Source organism: Dermacentor silvarum, chromosome 11 (genome assembly GCF_013339745.2).
Source record: "Dermacentor silvarum isolate Dsil-2018 chromosome 11, BIME_Dsil_1.4, whole genome shotgun sequence".
Classification (NCBI taxonomy): domain Eukaryota; kingdom Metazoa; phylum Arthropoda; class Arachnida; order Ixodida; family Ixodidae; genus Dermacentor; species Dermacentor silvarum.
This window is the reverse complement of record NC_051164.1, coordinates 6873750-6898763: the sequence shown is the minus strand read 5'-3', so window position 1 is coordinate 6898763 and position 25014 is coordinate 6873750.

Genomic DNA, 25014 nt, shown 5'->3' with positions numbered 1-25014 from the left:
ATTCAAAAGTGAGATTAAATGGCGGGTCGTGGCGTGTACGGTAGTATTCACCTATGCCTTCGCTATAGTATGTTGCCGCAATCTTTAAAGCACGAGCACGGTGATCAATCGTAGTGCTTTTCTACAACTTCATCCCTAAATGTAAGCCGGGGTTCTGCCACTACCGGTGGTTGTTAGACTGATCCCTCCCTATTTTCTTAACTGTCGATTGTATGGTTTGTTTTCCTACCAAATATTCACATTATAATCTGTGCGTGTTCGGCTAGTAATGAAATGTTTATTTCAACAACAGTTAAATATCAACTAACCAGCAAAAAGAGATGCAGGGCAAAAACCTGCTTTGATGCAGCTTGAAGACCACCCGGCGGCCGTTGATCACATGACAGTATCTTCACAATAATCGAGAACTTGAGCTAGCTTCGTATAGGCAAAAAGGCTAATGGGTCGAACAGAACCGGGCCGGCCAAAGTATGGTTCTTTCGGGCTCGGGTCCGGCCCGGACTTGAAAAACCGGCCCGTGCAGGGCTCTACTTCAGATAGTCTGATCAGCAGATTCCCATACCGTCACATAGTAGTGACGTTGAAGTAAACAGTCGTAAAACTGTGTATGACGAAACTGATTCTCTATTGGGCGAACATGTGCCCACAAAAGCAAGCTACACTCGAAGCACAACGAAAGCGGCGAATACAGTCAGCGATCGTCGAAATCTGATCAGCGGCGAAACGCGTCGGCTTTTATACATGAGTCATCGAAGGCCCCAGAATAATCCCTGGTACCCGCACGTCTTCCAGAAAGTTGTAGATACTTCGCGTCGCTCATACAATCAGATTACATGAGCGTCGGTGACAAGAGACAACGGATAGAAGCATCGATAACGTTCGAGAAACTTCCGATACATGCAGGCGCGTCCTGTGCCTAGCGATAACGTTTAATATTTGTTAGCCGGTGAAAAGCGGTCACCGGAGAAAGATAAACATGTATACGTGTCAATACCCTCCCCTTAAAAAGCATTGTCCCGATGCTACAAACAAGAAAGCGAAAACAAAACCACGCGTACAGAGAGAGAGAGAGAGAGAGAGAGAGAAAACAACAAACAATAACAAAGTAACAAAGTACCGAAGTTCTTTAGCGGGCGTAGAAAGCCTTAATGCCCACCACGTAGATGACTTCAGGTCGTGCCCGGTGCCGCTGTGCGAAATGCCGTCTGGCACGACCTCATAGTCCAGTGCGCCAATACGTCGGATTATCTTGTATGGTCCGAAACAGCAACGTAACAGTTTCTCTCTAAGTCCTCGTCGGCGTATCAGAGTCTAGACACAAACACGGTCGCCGGGCTGGTACGCGACTTAGCGTCGTCGAAGATTGTAGTGTCGGCTGTCGGTCCTTTGCTGGTTCTTGATGCACAGGTGGGTGAGCTGTCGACCTTCTTCGGCATGCTGCAAATAGCTGGCAACGTCGAGATTTTCTTCGTCTGTGACGTCCGGTAGCATGGCATCAAGCGTCGTTGCCGCGTTCCTTCCGTAGACCAGGTTGAACGGCGCCATGTGCGTCGTTTCTTGCACGGCCGTGTTGTATGCGAAGCTCACGTGCGGAAGGATGGCATCCCACGTCGTGTGTTCGACGTCGACGCAGGTTGCCAGCATGTCGGCGATGGTCTTATTTAGGCGCTCGGTGAGGCCATTCGTCTGCGGGTGGTAGGCGGTGGTCCGGCGATGACTTGTGTGGCTGTATCGCAGCATGGCTTGAGTTAGTTCTGCCGTAAAGGCCGTACCTCTGTCGGTGATGAGGACTTCTGCGGCACCGTGACGCAGGAGGGTGTTCTCAACGAAGAATCGGGCTACCTCGGCGGCGCTGCCTTTGGGCAAGGCTTTTGTTTTGGCGTAGCGGGTGAGGTAGTCCGTAGCTACGAAGATCCATTTATTCCCGGACGTCGACACGTCGGAAAAGGCCCCAGTAAGTCCATCCCGATCAGCTGGAACGGTCGGCGAGGTGGCTCGATCGGCTGTAGAAGTCCGGCTGGCCTTGACGGCGGTGTTTTGCGTCGCTGACAGTCTCGGCATGTCCTTACGTAATGGGCGACGTCAGCAGAGAGGCCAGGCCAGTAGTATTTCTCTTATATCCTCGCGAGCGTGCGGGAAAAACCGAGGTGTCCAGCCGTTGGGTCGTCATAGAGAGCTTGCAGAACCTCTGGACGCAATGCTGAGGGTACCACGAGGAGGCAGTTGGCTCGAAGAGGCGAGAAATTCGTCTTTATTAGAATGTCGTTTTGCAAGAAAAACGACGCCAATCCTCGCCTGATCACCTTGGGCAAAATGACGGTCTTGCCTTCCAGGTAGTCTACAAGGCTCCTTAGTTTCGGGTCAGCTCACTGTTGTTGGGTCCCAAGACAGTGTCGTCATCCTGGTCGTCCTGTGGCGGCGGTACGACGGGGGCGCGAGACAAGTAGACAAGGACTGATGGGTCCCGACAAAGTGTCGTCATCCTGGTCGTCCTGTGGCGGCGGTTCGACGGGGGAACGAGACAAGCAATCGGCGTCAGAGCGCTTTCGCCCTGACTTGTAAACGACGGTGATGTCGAATGCTTGAAGTCTCAGACTCCATCGTGCGAGGCGACCTGAAGGATCCTTCAAGTTAGCTAGCCAACACAAGGCGTGGTGGTCGCTCACAACTTTGAAGGGCCTGCCATAGAGGTAGGGGAGAAACTTTGATGTGTAGCCCAGATGATGGCAAGGCACTCCTCTTCGGTTGTGGAATAATTTGTTTCCGGCTTCGACAGCGACCAGCTAGCGTAACTTACAACTCTTTCTAGTCCGTCAGTCCTCTCCACAAGCACGGCGCTGAGTCCTACGCTGGTTGCATCGGTGTGCACTTCGGTATCGGCGTTTTCGTCGAAATGTGCAAGTATTGGCGACGATTGCAGGCGTCGCTTCAGTTCTTGAAATGCTTCGACTTGCGGCGTCTCTCACTTGAACTCGACGTCGGCCTTCGTGAGGTACATCAGTGGCTCAGCGATCCGTGAAAAATCCTTGAAGAAGCGCCTGTAAAAGGCGCGCAGTCCAAGGAATCTACGGACTGCCTTCTTGTCGGTGGGCGGAGGAAAGGCAGCGATGGCCGCAGTTTTCTGTGGGTGAGGGCACACTCCAGACTTGCTGATGACGTGGCCCAAAAACAAGAGCTCCTCGTATGCAAAGCGGCACTTTTCTGGCTTTAACGTGAGTCCGGAGGTCTTGATTACTCGAAGAACTGTTTGAAGGCGCCGGAGGTGTTCCTCGAAGCTTGAGGCAAACAACGATGTCGTCCAAATAGACGATGCAAGTCTGCCACTTCGAGCCTGCCAGTACATTATCCATGACCCGTTGGAAAGTCGCAGGTGCCGAGCAAAGACCTAAACGGCATGACCTTGAACTCGAACAGTCCGTCTGGTGTTATAAAGGCAGTCCTCTCCCGGTCCCTCTCGTCGACTTCGACTTGCCAGTAGCCGGTTTTGAGGTCCATTGACGAAAAACTTTGCGTTGTAGAGTCGATCCAAGGTATCGTCAATACGTGGGAGAGGGTATACGTCCTTCGTGATTTCTCCTTCGTGGTATACGTCCTTCGGTGACGATAATCGACGCAGAAACTTAGCGTTAAATCCTTCTTCTTTACTAACACCACGGGGGACGCCCACGGACTCTTGGACGGCTGGATGATGTCATCCCGTAGCATTTCTGTCGACTTGTTGCCTTATGGCCTCGCATTCGCGCGCCGAAACTTGGTACGGGCTCTGACGGAGTGGGCGTATATATTCGTCGGTTATGATGCGGTGCTTGGCGACAGGAGTTTGTCGAACTTTTGACGACGAGAAGCAGTCCTTGTATTGCAGGAGCAGAGCTTTTAGCTGTTCTTTCTTATGATTGGGAAGGTTCTGATTGACGTCGAAAGTTGGTTCAGGTACTACAGTCGTCATTGCAGGTGTACTAGAATCAGTGAAGGTGAAAGCACTGCTGGCTTGTACTATTTCGTCGATGTAGGCGACCATGGTGCCTTTGTTATAGTGCTTGTATTCGTGGCTGAACTTCGTGAGCATCACTCTTGCCTTCCCTTCACGTAGCTCAGCTATGCCTCTAGCAACGCAAATTTCACGGTCGTGAAGTAAGTGATGATCGCCCTCGATGACACCCTCCATGTCTGCAGTCACTTCGGTACCGACGGAAATCCTTACGCGGGAGCAAGGCGGAACGGTGACTTGTTCTTCTAGCACATTCAAGGCATGGTAAGTTGGTAACTGATGTTTGTATCCGGTGGCATCACATTGTGCGTTGAAAGTGTTATCGACTTGGACCTTAAGTCGATGACTGCACCGTGTTGGTTTAGAAAGTCCATGCCTAGGATAACATCCCTGGAGCAGTGCTGCAGGATTACGAAGCTCGCCGGGTAAGTGCGTTTGTTTACCGTGACTCGCGCTGAGCAGATTCCAGCCGGCGTTATTAGGTGTCCTCCCGTTGTCCGGATATCGAGTCCTTGCCAGGCCGTTTTCACCTTCTTCAACTTGGCGCCGAACTCGCCACTGCAGACGGAATAGTCGGCTCCAGTGTCGACGAGAGCGGTGACAATATGACCATCGAATCGCACGTCTAGAACGGTAGACCATCGTCTGGCGTTACGGTTAAGTCGTGGCGTCGGATCACGGCTGCGTCGGCTTGCTCCGCTGCTGCTACGTCGCGTTGGTAGGTCTACTTTCGGCGGCGAAGTGTTGTCGTCAAGGCTCTTGCCAGGCGCTATGCTGATACCTCGTCGTGATGATTCGCGAATCTAGTTCATCGGTGGCGGAGTATCTTCAGCATTGCGTCGTACACAACCGCACCTCCATCGGTTGCTGCCTCGAGTTCCCCGGGTAAGGGCTGGGAGATCGGCCCCAGGTTGGGCCGGCATACAGCCGGCGATGCGGCGAGATGTAGCGGCCTGGTGACGGCGAGCATGAGGGTCGTCGTGGTTGCCACTGGGCTCTGGGGAGGTAGTCGGCGATGTCTCGTGGCCGATCGCCAAGCTGTGGACGTGGCGCGTTGACGGCGAACCCTTGTAGGCCCACAAAAGCAAGCTACACTCGAAGCACAACAAAAGCGGCTAACACAGACGGCGAACTGTCGAAATCTGATCAGCGGCGAAACGGGTCGGGTTTTATACATGAGTCATCGAAGGTCCCAGAATAATCCTTGGTACCCGCGTGTCTTCCAAAAAGTTCTAGATAATTCACATCGCTGATGCAATCAGATTACATGAGCGTCGGTGACAAGAGACAACGGATAGAAGCATCGATAACGTTCGAGAGACTTCCGATACATGCAGGCGCGTCCTGTGCCTAGCGAGAACGTTTAACGTTTGTTAGCCGGTGAAAAGCGGTCACCGGTGAAAGATAAACATGTATACGTGCCAATATGATTATGAAAGATTGAGTAAAGCAGCTTAAGACGTAACCTGCTTCCCTGTTCAAGCAAAAGGATCCAGTCAAGTTATTTTTTCCTCTTGCACTTAGAAAGCGGTTGTATATCCCCAGGTCGAACAGTGTCGCGACGGATTGTACTTTTTCTAAAGCATTATTATGCAAAAAAATTAATTGTTGGGCTTTATGTGCCAATACCACGATCTGATTATGAGGCACACCGGGGGGGGGGAACTCCAGATTAATTTAGTCCACCTGGGGTTCTTTAACCTTCACCCAATGGTGTATTGATACGCACATCGGAAACAACATTGAACATAGAGCATGCCTACACCATAATTGGTAAATCTTCTTTTTTACGTTGCTCTTTTACGTTAATACTTATGTTTTTTAAACTTTGTTGCAAGAAGTGAAGGGCATGCCCTGCATTTATAACTACGGTATTAACATGTTACGACCAAGAGCCATCCTCTGACAGCATAAGACCTAAATATTTCACTGGTGAATTATTTTTTATTTCAACTGGCCACTTAACAAATACTTATATATGATTTTGTTACATTTTTCTAGTGAAGCTAATGTCTACATAATTATTTATGTTTAGGGACATGCTATTAGTGACACACCATTTTTATACTCGCTTCAAGTCGGCCGCCAATAAAAACAATGACTCATTAGATGCCCTTGCACACAGTACACAATCATCCACAAAAATTGTATCCCGGTTCGATAATATCACACATATTGCTAATAAAAAACCTTGCACTCGGCCGCTCAACGCTTGGAACAGCGAAGCTGTGTGATCGTAGCCCAGCTTTTCCCGCAAGTGCACGCGAACTTTTCATCTTATCACTCATGTAGATGATAATTTCTTTTCGTGCGTCTCGGATTTACGGCCGACACTGCGCGTTGCACAGCGCAGCTTGCAACACCGACACCGCGTTCCAATGCCGACATCGCGTTCCAGGATGATATGATGATGATGATGATGATCCGCTCCGTGAATGCGTCGCTCTCTCTCTCTCTCGCTCTCATAGCACGCAAAACCTCTTCACCTCGCAGAGCACGAGCATACAAACGCGCCAGCTGTGGACGAATACGACGACGCTCGAACGCAATGCAGCCGTCGTGCAGCACGAACATGCGTCACAGGCCGTCGGTGCTGCCAGATTGCATTCCGGCGATGATGGCCTGCAAGGACTCGTCGCGATGTTGTTCAGCGCGCATGTCGCACATGTCAGTGAAAGCCAACACGCAGGTCTCCGGATCATGTGCAACAGGATCAGGAGGGTCCACGGGATGACGAGAGAGGCAGTCAGCGTCCTTGTGCAGACGTCCAGACTTGTACATGACAATAAAAGAAAATTCCTGGAGCCGCGAAGCCCAGCGACCAAGCCCTCCTGTCGGGTCCCGGAGGGAAGACAGCCAGCGGTGGTCCGTAATGACCGAAAACGTGCGGCCGTACAAATATGGCCGGTACTTGGCGACAGCCCACACTAAAGCCAAGCACTCACCCTCGGTGATGGAGTAATTCCTCTCAGAAGGTGACAGCAGGCGGCTGGCGTAAGCTATCACGCACTCGGTACCATTCTGCTGCTGGGCGAGAACAGCACCGATGGCCACTGGCGTCAGTGTGGACTTTGGTCGGTGCAGATGGATCAAACTGGGCAAGTATGGGAGGGGTTGTCAGAAAGCCGATGAGAGCGGCAAACGCGTGAGCCTGCTCCAGGCCCCGTGAGAAAGGCGTGTTCTTTTTAGAAGATCTGTCAAAGGGCGAGCAACGTCGGCGAAGTTTTTGAGGAAACGGCGAAAGTAAGAACACAGACCGACGAAGCAGCGCACGTCAGAAGCAGAATGAGGCACAGGGAAACAGCGAACGGCGCGAACTTTATCCGGGTCTGGTTGTACACCGGTTGCGTTAACGAGATGTCCCAACACGGTAATCTGACGGCGCCCGAATTGGCATTTCGTAGAATTCAGCTGAAGGCCGACTTTTCGGAACACCGCAAGAATTGCAACGAGTCGCGTAAGGTGGCTGCTGAACGTGGGAGAAAAAACAATAACGTCGTCAAGATAACAAAGACTGGTGGTCCATTTGTAGCCTCGCATAAGAGAGTCCATCATTCGTTCAAATGTCGCAGGAGCATTGCATAGGCCAAAGGGCATTACTTTGAACTGATATAAACCATCAGATATTAGGAAGGCAGTCTTCTTGCGGTTCATTTCATCAACAGAAATCTGCCAGTAGCTGGATCGAAGATCAATGGACGAGAAGTATGTAGCTCCGTGCAAGCAGTCCAAGGCGTCATCGATGCGTGGTAATGCGTAGACATCCTTTCGCGTGATCTTGTTTAAATGGCGATAGTCGACGCAAAAACGAGGACGACTGGCAAAGCCCAAGGACTGGCTGATGGTTCGATGACCCCTTTGCGGAGCATTTTGTCCACTTCTGATTGGATTACTCTACGTTCAGCATTTGATAACGATAGGGACGCCGACGAATAGGATTCATGTCTCCAGTGTTTATACGGTGGTGAACAACAGATGTTTGGCCGAAAGGGCGGTCGCCAAAATCAAAGATGTCACTGTACGATTGGAGCAGGAGACGGAGGTCCTTGGCCTGAGCAGACGTGAGGTCAGTTGCAATCATTTTGGTGAAGTCATCCATGAAAGAATCAGAGCTGTGAGCTGCAATTGGTGCTAATAATCCACTCTCGGCATCCATACTCTCAATGTCAAATTCGGACGTACTAGAAATGCTGGCCAAGAACATGCCGGCCGGAAGCACTTGCGGGCACAGGCTGAAGTTCAGAAGCGGGAGAACGACGTCATTATTCGTAACCGTGATCAGCGTATGCGGAACAGCAACGTTTCGGTTTAAAAGCACGTCGACGATGGGGCGAAGCACATATTCACCGTCAGGAACCTGTGGCTGTGCGTCAGGAACTGTATTTTTTGTCATAATACGGAATACAGGCCGCAGAGTGCGGCTCATAAACACATCGGGATAATGAGGTGTAATTTCTTGATACATTTCTCGCTATGGGTAATATAGGAGCCCCTTTCTCACCATTATGTCTTGGTTGAGAGCGCGTTTGCTGAAAGTGGACTGATTGTCCGCGCTTTCCGTATAGCTACCGAAGTGACTGTGACAGCATTTCGCTGTTTAAAGCTTTAAGCCTTTTGATGCCAAGCGCGCCTGAAATATACACAAACAACGCGCTTGTCCGGAACCAGAAAGGTCGCAAGCATCATGCTAAGGGAGGGATTACTCTTCTACGGGTTAGTCGCGTCCTTGAGCAAAAAAGAAAAACCGGGGAGTGACAAGTCATTTTTAACGACGGGCTGTCGCTCTTATCGTTATCACAAATGACGACTTGCGCCAACGTACTGCGCTTTGTCGGGAAGCTGTTATGGTTCATTCTTTAGAAAGGGTATTTATTTTTTGCCGCAACGTAACTTACGTCATCGGGGCAGATTTTAAAATATAAAGGTCATGTTTTAGGCGGTGGTACCTAGGTGAACGCCCGAGAAAGATGGACTTGTACAGTCACTTTCTTTTGGAAGCGCTGATAACGTTGCAATTCAAACCACAATAGAACTTCGTACATGGTATTTTTTCTAGCAGCTTAACAGAAGGCTAATCAGTCCTGATATTATTAAACTTAATACTTTTTAGCAAAGACACTCTCCGATGACTTCAATATATATACAATAAAAAATTAAATTATGGGGTTTTACGTGCCAAATCCACGATCTGATTATGAGGCACGCCGTAGTGGGGGACTCCGGAAATTTAGACCACCTGGGGTTCTTTAACGTGCACCTAAATCTAAGTACACGGGTGTTTTCGCATTTAGCCCCCATCGAAATGCGGCCGCCGCGGCCGGGATTCGATCCCGCGACCTCGTGCTCAGCAGCCCAACACCATAGCCACTGAGCAACCACGGCGGGTAATATATATACAATAAAGGGCTCTGTAATTTGCACCCTGACTTTACGTAGGTACGTTGGCGCACTTCATGTAATGATCCCAGTCAGCCTACTCACATATACCGCATTACTAATCACATCTACCATGGCCTCGGCTACATCCCAAGAAGCAATTGCCTACCTATTTTGATTACTTGAAACTCGGTACGCTTAAGACAGACTAAAATTCGAATAGGAATGCGTAGTATGGAATTAGTATCGAACCTACCGTGATATAGAACGTATTTGTTACACTCGAGTCTGTCCAGAATCGGACAGTAACATTCATTTACTTTGACTATTCATTTATCATCAGTGTTAATAAACAAAACGCATGCTGTGCCGATATTTCCCCCCACCTCACCCAAAATTCAGTTGGGCGCAGGCTACCACCCTGCGTCTGCTACAAACAAATACGTACCCTTCACCCGCCCGCCTCCACCTTATATTCCCTGAAGTTTCCAGTACCCTAACTGCCGGTACTGTGGCACTCACCCGGCAGCGCTTCCGCATATGCTGTGGGAGTGCCCAGCACAGTATACTCACATTCACACCACGACCCTCTCGTCGAGGTTGCGTGAGGCTCTGCGGAGCTCCGCCCTCGACGACCAAACCTGGGCGACACAGCACGCCCGTCAGGCGGCGGTGAGGCAAGTCTCGACGTCCCCTCATCGCTATGTTCGCGTCGTGAAGTCGCCTGAGCTTGCACAAGTTATACAATTCTACGCTCCAATATTCCATCATCAAGAGTTCGCGCTTGTCATCACGAATAAGCTAAAAAGCAACCTCGCCTTCAGAACGTATAGTCAGCGTCAAAAGCTTTCGTACCCCAGAAGGTGAAAAAATATTTGTTTCTACTCCTTAGTCACGCATCGTAGTATTCGGATTTGTAGCGTATACTGGTGTAGAGTAAACAAAACAAAAGTTTTGCATAGTTTGACTGGCTGCGGGCGTAGCAGCGTTGAAAATGAACTTATGCGCAGAACCTCGGCCGCGTAAACGTTTGGCGGCGACTGTGCGATCGAACACCTGCATTTTCTTTATTCTGCACACAATTTTTTTTAATGAATGGCCTTCCAGCCAACGTCATGCAGTGCTTACACCTGGTTAATTTTCAGGACAGCCAACTCAGACATGACTTATTAAGTAGAAGAACTGAACTATTATGTAGTACGTCATTATTATCACCAATCAGGTGTAATAAATATGTAAACAATAAAGGATAATAACATTGCCTATGAAATTTTACTAAAATCTCAGGACTACTACAAAACTTCGAATGTTCGTCTTCTGTACGTCCCTATAATTTTTAGGAAACTGAAAGGGAGAAATTCAAGGGTGAAATTGACATCTCTTGTGGCACCATGGCAGAAAAGGGAAGGTGTGGCTTAGTGGGCCCATATGAAAGGATCAGCTTTGATTGTGCTGCTCACGCACAAGGAACGACACTTTTGTATTTTATTTACAGGCAGTAAAGTGATTAATGGTGTCAGTGGACGCTGGCGTGATCATGACAATACCACCGTACCGATATGGGCCATAAACGATTCTAGTAGGGGAACATTTCTGCAAACCCTCACGGTCCTTTCTCATGTTTCTTCAATTGTTCAAACACGTTAAATTTAGGGTAGGAGAATATTCTTACAGAATTACCGAAGAATTGTACCAGTAATTATGTCATGGTGCTGCGATCTGATTCAGCAATAGAGTTATTTAAGAACAGAATAGCAGAATGCCATAGCAACTTTGGTGATTCTAGCCGAAAACAATGTCTTCTTGCAACACTTTGTGCGCATAACTCAAAAAGGGTGTGGTCTGTGATTGGAAACGTTCTCTATTTTTACACGACAAACTACATTAGCACGTCCAGGTGTCTTTTCGCATAATTTCCAATACTCCTCAGCGTACGTTGTGGTTAAAGGATATGAAGACCTTTAGTATTTCTGGAATTTCGTGAAGGTATATGGGAATGGCTCAAATGATAAGACATGTGCGTTGCATATTGAGGATAGAATGTTTATGTTTCGAGGTATCGGTTTGTACTAAGCAAAAAAGCTTGTGAAATAATTTGGACAGCCTTAATTTGCACGGAAGATCCGGTACGCAAAAATTCTGCTTTGATATAATGCAAATATACTCAGTCAAATAGCTTCTGTATTCCTTTGTAAGAATACTACGTCTGGGGCTGCAGCCAAGTTTTCTACTTCTGTGTCTTACTATTGCACACACTGGACACTATTTTGTGGTACGTTTCAAGCTGCACAAGAATCGCACAAACACGCCTTTCCATGACAATAGCTGAAGAGACAAACATATTTCTTAGTAATGTCTTCATAAATGTTTGCCTTAAGAAAGAAATGAACTTTCAAAACACGTAACCTGGGTTTATTGTCTCAAGTACATTACACCTAAAGTGCAAAAGAAGTTTGGAAGCACGTTCGCATGTTAACGAAACCAGCCAGCAATTTTTTAGGAAGACGTTGGTACAGTAGAAAGAAACGAAACAAGAACCGTAACTAAATGACCTGCATTTGGGAATATGCCATCTGGCGAGAAACCGCCAAACTAAGCAGCGACAAAGGGATAAAAAAATAGCGGCGCCGGTGGCTTCGAACCTACGAACTCACAATTGTGTTATCAGTGATCCTAATCTGGGGTCACACAGAACGCTCGGCTATCGGTTCGACGTGCTGCTGGAGGCAAAAACTAGGTTTATATACGTACCACAATAAATTCTGCGACCTTGTTATGAAAACTGCGATTTTGGAACGACTTTTTTTGCCATTTCAAGAGCTGCTGCTGCAACTAGCTGAAAGCTGAGTCATTGAAGTTGATAAATCAATCAACGTCGATCGTTGCAATAGGCTCATCGCAAATTGCTTTTTACTGGACAAAAAAGCCTCCAAGATTTGGCCTTTTCCATAGACTCCCATACTTCGAACTTCGCCCGCAATTTGGAACGGGTTTTTCGTCGTAAGTAATGGTACCGCTTGCATGAGATGTCGGGCTAAGCTCCTAGAGCCTATTTCCACGGTAATGTTTTGAACGATGGCTTCTATGATTAGTTATTTGGGAAAAACGACGCTCTCCCATAGAAAATGCGCATGTTTTCAGAGGTGGCCGCTAGAGGCGCTGTTGGGCGATGTCCCAGGAACATGGATGAAAATAAATGGGCGGCTAAAGTGCACAAGTATCTCTACATGAAAAGCGTGGACACAGAATGGAGGAAGAGGTCAAGGAAGTTGGCAACCAAGTACAGGATAATCGAAACTGTAAATAGACAACCAGGGGTCATCAGAAAGAAAGTGAGAGAAATAGAGACCGTGAATTGGATCCAAAGAATGGAAACGAAAAGGACAATGGAGATTTACAAGAATGAGAAGAAAGAAATTAGAAGGGAAAATCTGTACGATAACACAAAGGGCAGTGCCTTGCTATTTGAGGCTCGAGCCGGTTGCCTAAGGACGAAAACATATCGGAACAAATATTCGGAACTAGATGAGACATGTGTATGCTGCAGTAAAGATCCAGAGACCACTCAGCACATCCTAATGGAATGCGAAGGGATCCACCCAGCGAGAACCGTAGGTAACGTGCAACTCCCAGAAGCGCTTGGGTTTAAAGTGGAAGGAAACATAAACAGATCAGCCGTAGAGATCAGCAAGAGACGATTAGAGTACTGGTGGAAAAAAAGCAGGGAAAAGATGGATACGACCTGATCTCTTAAAATCATAGGCAGCGGTACAAGCTAAATTTTTGAAAAAGGTATACAAAAATGCGAGATAAAGAACATGTTTAGTATACCTGATTAAATCAAGCAGGCTAGGTGACCATTTGTCGCCACCCCGTTTCAAAGGGGATGCCAATAAATCATCATCATCATCATCCAGATTCCTGGTATTGCGAACCGCTACCGTAGCGGCCATATTGCTCACTGCCTAATGATGATGATATTAGTTTCGATTCTGCCAGCGCCATCTCTCCGTCGCATACTTTAGTTCAGAACGCCACCGCTACGCTTATTTTCGTTGCACTGTGGAAGGTACAGTTTCCCTTCTCTAAGTTTGTATGGGTGTTCTGTGGCCTTATTTAGAAACAGCCTTAAAATGAAATCGACGAAGTCGGAAGTGACACATGCCTTAATAAAAAATTCGTCACTGGAATTGAAATGGGTCTGAACGCTCGACCAAGGTAATGTTCACGAAAATATCTACGATAAGTTGTGCTTACACAATGAAATTCGACAGTTATGTCTGTAAGAGGTTTTATTAGATTTTTGATGGAGATAAGATACTCAGACTGCAAAGATATGTAGTCTATCTCTGGACATATATTAAGTAGTTCCAGCATTTGATAATCCAACGATTTGATACTTTGATTCGGACCACCCCCTCGCCCGCAGGTAAATATAGAAAGCTGATTCAGTTCTGAAATGTGGATAAAGTCGTCCCAAAAAACTGGGAATGATGCAAGAGCGCAAGCTGACATTTGTTGGCGGACCGGCCAAGCGCCAAACCATCTCCGCGACGCGAGCGTGTGTGACAAATTCCGCGCGGCGTCCGCTACATCGCATTCCCGAGAAGGTACAAAAGACAATTCGCGCTGCCCAAGACGTGGTAAAGAAAAGCATTACTTACGTGGCCACTCTCTTAAGAAAGCAATTTAGCTTCAGCTGCAGATTTGTTGGACATTCCAGCGTGCAGCCGAAAGGGCCCGCCTTCAAAAGTGTGTGTGGGGGGGGGGGGGGCGTTCTAAAAGACATACTTTGCCCCCACCCCCCGACCTACTTTTGACAGCGGGGGGGGGGGGGGGGGGGGGGGGGAGTACGTGCCGAGCGCGAGCCACCTGTGGAGCTCTGAGAGCAGCTGGTTTTCTTAGCGTTAGATCGCGGCGCAGGCTAGCGTCCCAGGTGAAAATTTCCAACTGGGATCCAACTGGGATCAGCTGGGATGAACTGGTTCCAGCTGGAAACCAACTGGTCCCAGTTACACACCAATTGGTCCCAGTTGGAAAGCAACTGGGTAGCAACTGGTTCCAGTTGGGATCCAACTGGAACAATTTCCAGTTATACTGGGAGTGACTGGACCCAGTTGGGATCCAACTGGAACTTTGACCAGTTGTACTGGAATCAACTGGTTCCCGTTGGATTCCAACTGGAACATTGAACAGTTGTACTGGTAGCAACTGGTTCCAGTTAGGATCCTAATGAAATGGTGACAGAAGTTTAACTGAAAGCAAGTAACATGCAGTGCTTGCTAAGAGAGCAGCAGCTAGTCCATATACTTATACTGAGTAATTATGTTTGGCAGTTTGAGCAACCCTAGCAAAAATTATAATAGAAGTTTGTAATAATTAGTCTAATACAGTTTTGTATTAGTTGTATAAGTTTTGTAATAGACCAATTGACAGAAATTCCTATTAGTTGTACTGATTTACCTGTAAGACCAATGGCCCTGTGTATTGTACTTATTAGTCTTACACAATCAGTGTTGCATGTCTACTAGTTTCTCCATTAGACTAATGGGTTCTATTGGCCTTATGCTGATTGTTGCTGGTCTGATAGAACATGTATTGCTGGATTCCGCAGCTCTTATTTGTTTGCTGGTGAAAGTAAAAAATTAGACTAGCGGACCGCTTGCTTGCATGGAGAGGCACGTGTTTCTAATTAATCACTGAATAATTAAAAATTCTGCTGTACAATTGTGCAGCAGATTGCGTTCGTACGTTTGCATTAGTTTCAGCGCACTAAGCTAGAAATGGCCATCTCAGCGACATACACAAAAGCGACGTGCGCCTACATGGTCTTGCCAATTTTGCTTCACTGAACCTCGTCGCGATGAGTCGTTGAGTTGGGTCGCTAATGTTCACAGTACAGCGAATACTTCCCCACAAAAAAAGGAAAAACCGAACAACCAGTCGTAATCTGCAAGGCAGATCGCGGTGCCCGGTCAGCTTACGAACGACGGTGCAATAGCAGCAACCATATTTGTTTGCGGCTAAAGTTTCATCAGTGTCAAATTTTCTGTTGAAGTGCGCATAAAGTATTATAAATGTTAAACTTTTAATCTAAATTGCTAACTTGATACCGCATATAAAAGGCCGTAATATTTATTAACATCAAAGAGCAGTAGCGCAGAGAAGGGAACACGGCGGGCAGGAAAGACATAAAACTGCGACCGTAGTCAGCCGTAGTTGCGCACAGCACGTGTGCAATGGCGGCTGCCATGTCAAGGCGAGGCTAGCCACCGTACATGCGTTTCGCCGCAGCGAGGCGTCACGCGAGGCGTGCGTGCGTGTTTGTGACTGAACGATGTGTTTTTAAGGAACCCGTGGTGTTAGCGCCTGCGCAATCTGTTTCGTGCGGTAGTACATTTGGATAGCTTTTATCTGTGGCTGCTGTTGTAACTTCAAAACAACGCAAGGCAACTCTTTTACCCCTGTCCTTCGTGGCTTTGTGGATCTATCAGCATGCATCGATGTGCAGCGTTTTCCCGGCGCCGATTTACCATTTCGAGGTAATTATACTTCTTATTTATGATTCTATAGTACAGCATGAAGTGTTTTCTTCTTGCTTTTTTTTTAAATCCTGATGGTGGACGTAAGTACTTCTGTACAGTGGCGTCGGGCCGATTGCTGTGTGCGTCGCAGCAATGACATGCCTGTTTCTGACAACGCTGTGCAAGATTTCTGTCTAGAGTTCCTTATATCTGCCTACTGTTACGATGGAACACACATATCACGTTGAATTTGTGTGCTTTATAATTGTCCTGTCGTGTCATGTGGCGTAATTTTTAATTTATGATAGACATTTTGAGCTAGAATATATCACACTGTCCTAAAATTAGTTTGGTAATTGCGGAGCCACATTATTCTAATGTGGAAGCAAATATTGCCAGGTTAAACGTTTAGTGGTTGAACTAGCACCCCTGTTTTTAACTGCTTCTATATGTGTATTTTTGTGCCCAGGTTTTTTTAACCACTTCCTCAAAAGGACGTCCTTTGGTTGAAGTCAACGAAAAGCTCTCAATCAAGATTGCAGGTGGCTACATCGAATGACACTTTGTAGACTGCATGAAATAAACATTTGATGATGATCCAAGCTTGTCTTTCTTGCACTGGAGCCAAAAAAATGGCCCCATCGGGTCACATTTTTACTGAACCCAGCTGCAGACCACTAGCAGACCGACCAGTCCCTACTGGGGCCAACAGGCAACTGGTCCCAACTGGGACCCACTAGCAACTGGTCCCAACTGGGACCCACTGGCAACTGGTCCCAACTGGGACCCACTGGCAACTGGTCCCAACTGGGACCCACTGGCAACTGGTCCCAACTGGGACCAACTGGGAACTGGTCCCCACTGGGAATTCTGCCATAAGCCACTTTAACTGGTCCCAGTTGTCACCAGTTGCAATATTTTCACCTGGGGTATACAAGCTTCGCTTGAAAATAAACACCGACTAAGTCTGTCCGTGCCGACAACTGACGCGGAGGGCGTGCAGACTCTAAACCGCATCAAAGCAACGTGGCGTCGACACGATAATACGCAAGCGGTGGTCCAGCAAATAAACGGCGCCTCTTGAACATCAGCCACTACATCCCGATTCGGCAACACTGGGAGGCCGTTATGCGCGACGGAAGCCCGGGTGGCCAGTGGGCGCTGGACCGTCGGGCGCAGACCTAAGCGTGATGACGACAGAAATACGGAAAGAGAAGCTCGTGGGAAAAACCGAGAAGCTGGTGGTGGAACAGACGGATACGAGAAGCGATCGCCGAACGACAGAAAGCTTCGCGAAAGCACAGCGGCCGAATGATGAAGCAGCCAGACAATGGGAAATCTACCGCGAGAAAAAAATCGATGGTTCAAATACTGGTTCAACCCAGGTGAAAATTTCCAACTGGGAATGCAACTGGTTCCAGTTGAACTGGTTTATGGAACAATTCCCAGTTGGTCCCCATTGCAACTGGTCCCAGTTGGTCCCCATTGCAACTGGTCCCAGTTGGTCCCCATTGCAACTGGCCCATGCAGAAGCCTATCAAAAGTGTATTCTGCTGATGGATTTCATACAACTTAGGCAGTTCAGCTATTATTGCTTAATTCCCTAGCAAAAATTCTAATACAAACACTAATAGCTAACTAATAGGTTATTGACACTACTACAGTCTGTTAGTGAAAGAAAATGTTACAATGTACCAATACATAACGAAAAACAGGTAAAATTGCTAAAAGCATTTATTAGCACAGCATGTATTTTTACAGATTCATCTTTCGAGATCTTCATCAGGTCAGCAATCTTGATTGCGAGCTTTTCGTTGACTTCGACCAAAGGACGTCCTTTTGAGGAAGTGGTTAAAAAACCTGGGCACAAAAATACACACATATAGAAGAATTAGAATACAAAATTACCAAACTAATTTTAGGACAGTGATATATGCTAGCTCAAAATGTTTATCATAATGTCACGTAGTAGTGACGGTGAAGAAAACAGTCGTAAAACTGTGTGTGACGAAACTGATTCTTTATTGGGCGAACCTGTGCCCACAAAAGAAAGCTACACTCGAAGCACAACGATAGCGGCGAACACAGTCGGCGATCGTCGAAATCTGATTAGCGGCGAAACGCGTCGGCTTTTATACCTGAGTCATCGAAGGTTCCAGATTAATCCCTGACGCCCGCGTGTCTTCCAGAAAGTTCTAGACAATTCGCGTCGGTCATACAATCAGATAACATAAGCGTCAGTGAAGACAGGCAACGGAAAGAAGCATCGATAACGTTCTAGAAACTTCCGATACAGGCGCGTCCTGCGCCGAGCGATAACGTTTAACGTTTGTGAGCCGGTGAAGAGCGGTCACCGGTAAAAGATAAACAAGTACACGTGGCATTACCCTCCCCTTAAAAAAACATCGTCCCGATGCTACTAACAAACACGAGTCCGAAAACATAAACCACGTGTAATAAAGACAAAAAAATAACAAAGCAACGAAGTACCTAAGTTCGTTAGCGGGCGTAGAAAGGCTTAAGACGCACCACGTGGATGACTTCGGGTCGTGCGCGGCGCCGCTGTGATTGCGAAATGCCGTCTGGCACGACCTCGTAGTCCAGTGCGCCAATCCGTCGGATAATCTTGTAGGGTCCGAAATAGCGTCGTAATAGTTTCTCGCTAAGTCCTCGCCGGCGTATCGGAGTCCAGACCCAAACACGGTCGCCGGGCTGGTACTCGACGTAGCGTCGTCGAAGATTGTAGTGTCGGCTGTCGGTTCTCTGCTGGTTCTTGATGCGCAGCCGGGCGAGTTGTCGACCTTCTTCGGCACGCTGCAAATAGGTGGCAACGTCGAAATTTTCTTCGTCGGTGACGTCCGGTAGCATGGCGTCAAGCGTCGTTGCTGGGCTCCTTCCGTAGACCAGGTTGAACGGCGCCATGTGCGTCGTTTCTTGCACGGCCGTGTTGTATGCGAAGGTCACGTACGGAAGGATGGCATCCCAAGTCTTGTGTTCGACGTCGACGTACATTGCCAGCATGTCGGCGATGGTCTTATTTAGCCGCTCGGTGAGGCCATTCGTCTGCGGGTGGTAGGCGGTGGTCCGGCGATGGCTTGTCTGGCTGTATCGCAGGATGGCTTGAGTTAGTTCTGCCGTAAAGGCCGTGCCTCTGTCGGTGATGAGGACTTCTGGAGCACCGTGACGCAGGAGAATGTTCTCAACGAAGAATCGGGCTACCTCGGCGGCACTGCCTTTGGGCAAGGCTTTTGTTTCGGCGTAGCGGGTGAGGTAGTCAGTAGCTACGACGATCCATTTATTTCCGGACGTCGACGTCGGAAAAGGCCCCAGTAAGTCCATCCCGATCTGCTGGAACGGTCGGCGAGGTGGTTCGATTGGCTGTAGAAGTCCGGCTGGCCTTGTCGGCGGTGTTTTGCGTCGTTGACAGTCTCGGCATGTCCTTACGTAATGGGCGACGTCGGCAGAGAGGTGAGGCCAGTAGTATTTTTCTTGTATCCTCGAGAGCGTGCGGGAAAAACCGAGGTGTCCAGCCGTTGGGTCGTCATGGAGAGCTTGCAGAACCTCTGGACGCAATGCTGAGGGTACCACGAGGAGGTAGTTGGCTCGGAGAGGCGAAAAGTTCTTCTTTAGGAGAATGTCGTTTTGCAAGAAAAACGACGCCAATCCTCGCCTGAACACCTTCGGCACAGTGATGGTCTTGCCTTCCAGGTAGTCTACAAGGCTCCTTAGGTCCGGGTCGGCTCGCTGTTGTTCGGCGAAATCGTCGGCACTGATGGGTCCCAAGAAAGTGTCGTCATCCTGGTCGTCCTGTGGCGGCGGTTCGACGGGGGCGCGAGACAAGCAGTCGGCGTCAGAGTGCTTTCGGCCGGACTTGTAAACGACGGTGATGTCGAATGCTTGAAGTCTCAGACTCCATCGTGCGAGGCGACCTGAAGGATCCTTCAAGTTAGCTAGCCAACACAAGGCGTGGTGGTCGCTGACGACTTTGAAGGGCCTGCCATAGAGGTAGGGGCGAAACTTTGATGTAGCCCAGATGATGGCGAGGCACTCCTTTTCTGTTGTGGAATAATTTGATTCCGCCTTCGATAGCGACCGGCTAGCGTAACTTACAACCCTTTCTAGTCCGTCAGTCCTCTGCACAAGCACGGCGCCGAGTCCTACGCTGCTTGCGTCGGTGTGGACTTCGGTGTCGGCGTTTTCGTCGAAATGCGCAAGAATGGGCGGCGATTGCAGGCGTCGCTTCAGTTCTTCAAATGCTTCGATTTGCGGCGTCTCCCACTTGAACTCGACGTCGGCCTTCGTGAGGTACGTCAGTGGCTCGGCGATCCGTGAAAAATTCTTGACGAAGCGCCTGTAATAGGCGCACAGTCCAAGAAATCTACGCACTGCCTTCTTGTCATCGGGCGGAGGAAAGTTAGAGATGACCGCAGTTTTCTGAGGGTCGGGGCGCACTCCAGACTTGTTGATGACGTGGCCCAAAAACAAGAGCTCCTCATATGCGAAGCGGCACTTTTCTGGCTTTAACGTGAGTCCGGAGGTTTTGATTGCTTGAAGAACTGTTTCAAGGCGCCGCAGGTGTTCTTCGAAGCTTGAGGAAAACACAACGACGTCGTCCAAATACACGAGGCAAGTCTGCCACTTCAAGCCTGCCAGTACTGTATCCATGACGCGTTGGAAAGTCGCAGGTGCCGAGCAAAGACCAAACGGCATGACCTTGAACTCGAACAGTCCGTCTGGTGTTATAAAGGCAGTCTTCTCCCGGTCTCTCTCGTCGACTTCTATTTGCCAGTAGCCGGTTTTGAGGTCCATCGACGAAAAATACTTTGCGTTGTAGAGTCGATCCAAGGCGTCGTCAATCCGTGGGAGGGGGTATACGTCCTTCTTCGTGATCTTGTTGAGGCGACGATAATCGACGCAGAAACGTAGGGTTCCATCCTTCTTCTTCACTAACACCACGGGGGACGCCCACGGACTCTTTGACGGCTGGATGATGTCGTCGCGTAGCATTTCGTCGACTTGTTGCTTTATGGCCTCGCGTTCGCGCGCCGAAACTCGGTACGGGCTCTGACGAAGTGGGCGGACATATTCGTCGGTTATGATGCGGTGCTTGGCGACAGGGGTTTGTCGAACTTTTGACGACGACGAGAAGCAGTCCTTGTACTGCAGGAGCAGAGCTTTTAGCTGTTCTTTCTTTTGATTGGGAAGGTTCTGATTGACGTCGAAAGTCGGTTCAGGCACCACAGCCACCGCCGAAGGCGCACCAGAATCCGTGAATGCGAAAGCACTGCTGGCTTGTACTATTTCGTCGATGTGGGCGACCGTGGTTCCTTTGTTAATGTGCTTATATTCGTGGCTGAAGTTCGTAAGCATCACTCTTGCTTTTCCTTCACATAGTTCAGCTATGCCTCTAGCGACGCAAATTTCACGGTCGAGCAGTAAGTGATGATCGCCCTCGACGACGCCCTCCATGTTTGCAGCCACTTCGGTACCGACGGAAATCATTACGCTGGAGCGAGGCGGAACAGTGACTTGTTCTTCAAGCACATTTAAGGCATGGTAACCGATGTTTGTATCCGGTGGTATCGCTTTGTGCGTTGAAAGCGTTATCGACTTGGACCTTAAGTCGATGACTGCACCGTGTTGGCTTAGAAAGTCCATGCCTAGGATGACATCCCTGGAGCATTGCTGCAGGATTACGAAGCTCGCGGGGTAAGTGCGGTTGTTAACCGTGACTCGTGCTGTGCAGATTCCAGCCGGCGTTATTACGTGGCCTCCCGCTGTCCGGATATCGGGTCCTTGCCAGGCAGTCTTCACTTTCTTCAACTTGGCGGCGAACGCGCCACTGAAGACGGAATAGTCGGCTCCAGTGTCGACGAGAGCGGTGACGTTATGGCCATCGATTAGTATGTCTAGATCGGTAGACCGTCGTCTGGCGTTACGGTTAAGTCGTGGCGTCGGATCACGGCTGCGTCGGCTTACTCTGCTGATGCTACGTCGCGTCGGAAGGTCTTCTTTCGGCGGCGAAGTGTTGTCAAGGCTGTTGCTGGGCGGCGTACTGATATGTCGTCGTGATGATTCGCGAATCTTCTTCGTCGGCGGCGGAGGATCTTCGGAATTGCGTCGTACAGCAACCGCACCTCCATCGGTTGCTGTCTTTAGTTTCCCGGATAGGGGCTCACAGACCGGCCCCGGGCTGGGCCAGTGTATGATCGGCGCTGCGGCGACAGATAACGTCCTGGTGACGGTGAGCGTGAGGGTCGTCGTGGCTGCCACTGGGCTCCGGCGAGGTAGTCAGCGATGTCGCGTGGTCGCTCGCCAACCTGTGGACGTGGCGCGTTGACGGCGAACCCTCGTAGGCCCATCTCGCGGTATGGGCATCGGCGGTAGACATGGCCGGCTTCCCCGCAGTGATAGCAGAGCGGGCGGTGGTCGGGGGCGCGCCAAATGTCCGTCTTCCTCTGGTAGCTGCGCTGGGCGACGGGCGGGCATGCTGGCGGCGGCGGCGGTGGACGACGGAACTGCGGCGTTACGGGGCCCTGGCGCGAGCGCGGAGGGGGGCCTTGACGACGGGCGACGGCGGCGTAGGTCATCGCTTGCGGCTGTGGTTGAGGCGATGCCGGAACTTCTGGCACTTCCAGTGACCGCTGAATCTCTTCTTTAACTATGTCAGCGATCGAAGTCACCTGAGGCTGCGACCTTGGGAATAATTTCTGCAGCTCTTCCCGTACAACCGCTCTGATCGTCTCGCGCAGGTCGTCGGCGCCTAGCGCTTGAGCTTCGGCGTAGTTTGTCAGTGCACGGCGGTTGTATTGCCTGGCTCGCATTTCAAGCGTCTTCTCGATCGTTGTGGCCTCCGAAACAAATTCTGCCACACTCTTGGGTGGGTTGCGCATCAATCCGGTGAATAGATGCTCTTTGACGCCCCGCATCAAGAACCGAACCTTCTTTTCTTCAGACATGTCGGGGTCGGCGTGGCGGAAGAGGCGAGTCATCTCCTCCGTGAAGATCGCGATGTTCTCGTTCGGCAATTGTACTCTGGTTTGCAAGAGAACCTCGGCCCTTTCCTTTCGTACGACACTCGTGAAGGTCCTCACGAAGTTCTCACGAAATAGGTCCCAAGTCACTAGAGTGCTCTCTCTGTTCTCAAACCAGGTCCGAGCAGCGTCATCCAAAGAAAAATAGACATGACGTAGCTTGTCGTCGTCGCTCCATTTGTTGAGCGTCGCGGTCCTCTCGTATGTCTCGAGCCAGGTTTCCGGGTCTTCAGCCGATGATCCACGGAAGGTCGGTGGCTCCCGAGGTTGTTGCAGCAGGATGGGGGACGCTGGGGCTGCCATTGGGGTCGTTGACTTGGCCTTGATCGCTGTGGTCTTCTCGGGAAGAAGTCCGTACTCCGGCAGAAGTCCTTGCTGCCTGCGGCTAGCTCGCTGGTCCTTGGCGACGCTGGTGTTGTCCTCCGGTTTCGGGCTTGGATCGCGGCTTTGTGGGGGCGTTCGCTGCATGAACGCAATAGCACCTCCACCAGATGTCACGTAGTAGTGACGGTGAAGAAAACAGTCGTAAAACTGTGTGTGACGAAACTGATTCTTTATTGGGCGAACCTGTGCCCACAAAAGAAAGCTACACTCGAAGCACAACGATAGCGGCGAACACAGTCGGCGATCGTCGAAATCTGATTAGCGGCGAAACGCGTCGGCTTTTATACCTGAGTCATCGAAGGTTCCAGATTAATCCCTGACGCCCGCGTGTCTTCCAGAAAGTTCTAGACAATTCGCGTCGGTCATACAATCAGATAACATAAGCGTCAGTGAAGACAGGCAACGGAAAGAAGCATCGATAACGTTCTAGAAACTTCCGATACAGGCGCGTCCTGCGCCGAGCGATAACGTTTAACGTTTGTGAGCCGGTGAAGAGCGGTCACCGGTAAAAGATAAACAAGTACACGTGGCAATAATAAAAAATGACGCCACGTGACACGATAGGACAGTTATAAAGCACACAAAATGAACATAAGATATGTGTTCCATCGAAACAGAAGGCAGATATAAAGAACTCTAGACGGAAATCTTGCAAAGCGTTGTCGGAAACAGGCATGTCATTGCTGCAACGCACACAGCAATCGGCCCGACGGCACTGTACAGAAGTACTTACGTCCACCGTCAGGATAAAAAAAAAAGAAGAAAACACTTCATACTAAGAAGAATAAGAAGTATAATTACCTCGAAATGGTGAATCGGCGTCGGAGAGAACACTGCACATCGATGCACGCTGATAAATCCACAAAGCCCCGAAGGGCAGGGGTAAAAACAGTTGCCTTGCGTTGTTTTGAAGTCACAACAGCAGCCATAGATAACACTATTCAAATGTACTACTGCACGAATGAGATGCGCAGGCGCTAACACCACGGGTTCCTTAAAAACACATCGTTCATTCACTAACATGCACGCACGCCTAGCATGACGCCTCGCCTTGACATGGCAGCCGCCATGGCACACGTGCTGTCCGCAACTACGGCTGACTACGGTCGCAGTTTTATATTCTTCCCTCCCGCCGTGTTCCCTTCTCTGCGATACTGCTCTTTGATGTCAATAAATATTACGGCCTTTTATATGAGATATCAATTTAGTAATTTAGATTAAAAATTTAACATCTACTTTATGCGCACTTCAACAGAAAATACGACACTGACGAAACTTCAGCGGCAAACAAATATGGTTGCTGCTATTGACCGTCGTTCGAAAGCTGACCGGGCACCGCGATCTGACGGCTGGTTGTTCGGGTTTTTCTTTTTTTTTCGTGTGCTGTAAGCACTAGCTGTTTCCTCGAATCATCGCGACGAGGCTCAGTGAAGCAAAATTGGCAAGACCATGTAGGCGCACGTCGCTTTTGTGTATGTCGCTGAGAGATGGTGCGCTGAAACAAATGCAAACGTGCGAATGCAATCTGCTGCACAATTGTACAGCAGAATTTTTAATTATTCAGTGATTAATTAGAAACACCTCTCCATGCAAGCAAGCGGTCCGCTAGTCTAATTTTTTGTCGATTAACTTTCACCAGCGAACAAGAGCTGCGGAATCTAGCAGTACATGTTGTATAAGACCAGAAACAATCTGCATAAGGCCAATA